This window comes from Poecilia latipinna, unplaced genomic scaffold (genome assembly GCF_001443285.1).
Source record: "Poecilia latipinna isolate Pla-1442-1.1 unplaced genomic scaffold, P_latipinna-1.0 Scaffold841, whole genome shotgun sequence".
Lineage (NCBI taxonomy): Eukaryota > Metazoa > Chordata > Actinopteri > Cyprinodontiformes > Poeciliidae > Poecilia > Poecilia latipinna.
This window is the reverse complement of record NW_015113457.1, coordinates 308,491-309,912: the sequence shown is the minus strand read 5'-3', so window position 1 is coordinate 309,912 and position 1,422 is coordinate 308,491.

Below are 1,422 nucleotides of genomic sequence, written 5' to 3'. Positions count from 1 at the left end.
ATTTCCTTATTTGGTCTTCCTGGGAAATGGCCAGCAAGTAGCTCCCCCTGCTGGTAGATTTGAAGAAGTACAGGATCAGCAGCATCCAGGTTTATTGGCCTGGAAACAAACTCGGTGAAATAATAACTTTGGGAAATAAAAGCCTTTTGCCCTGCAGCAGGAAGGTCCCCGGCTTGATCTTGGTGTTCCTCAGAGAAACTTACTTTTCATTTAAAATGTTCCTTTAAAAAGAGATGAAACAACTATTTCATATTTAACAAAGAAATGTTGGATTCAAACTCATAATTCTTCAGTTTTCTCTAAATTCGGTAGATGTTGATGTAACTTTTTACAAATAAGACATAAAACATGTTTGTAATAACTTTAGACTTTAATATGAATACTTTACCAGCAGGTGTACTTTAATCAAACATGCAGTTATTATATCTGCGGCTATAAAACACTGCGTGCCCGACAAAACGACCAAAACTCGGGATCCATCTCCCACAAAGCCCTCATGAGCTTCCGTAGGGCGTAGCTGGCGCTCTATGCGAACTTTAGCCTGGCCGTTTAATTCTACAGTTAGTCTACATAAATAATGTAGACTAACGCATTAAATGATCGAAAAGAACCTTAAATTACAGCTTTTCTTTAGGATCAGTCTAGAGCTCTGTAGACCACGTGACAGTCGAGGCCTTGCTCTTCCATCGGCTGTTGGTAGCTAGCTTACAGTCATGTCTATACGCATGCGCATATGCGTAGGCGTGTCTCTGGGTTCGCGCGGGGCATGGCTGCGTCATAATGGCTTATGACGTGAACCAGCATCAGAGGCAGCTTACTGCTACGGTTTAGTTTAATTTCAGGTAAAACTAATTCCAAGAAGAGAAGCTGTAGTGAGCAGAACGTCGTTTCTTTAAGGAAAACTTTGAGCAGAAAGATAAAAACTTTGAAAAATGGAAGAGTCAAACGAGCCAATAAACAGAAGGATCCACATCTCCATTGACAACCTGGAGGACATCATATTGCCCCGCCTGAACACTTTAACACCAGCGCAGTGGACCTTGCTTTCACAGGGCCTGAGGGATTCACATATAACAGGCGTCATGGCTGACATACTTACCAACATTTTTCAACAATGTGTGGAAAATTCACTGACCGTCCTTGTGCCAATATTGGAAGAAAACATGGTGAAGTGCACGAAGACTAAAATACCAGATGAAAACATCAGTGTGCATTTGACCAACATGATTTCAACAGAAATGGCCGCCGTCCTCGAGGTGCCACAGCCAGAAGAAGTCTGTGAGAGCAGCATGGAGTTGAACTCTCTGATGGAACAGGAGGTCTCTGAAAAAGTCACATCCATTGCAAATGGCATCAGGAGAACCTCCAGTTTCCCTTCATCACCAGCAGTGTTTGCAAGTGGCTGCATTTCTAACCTGAGAA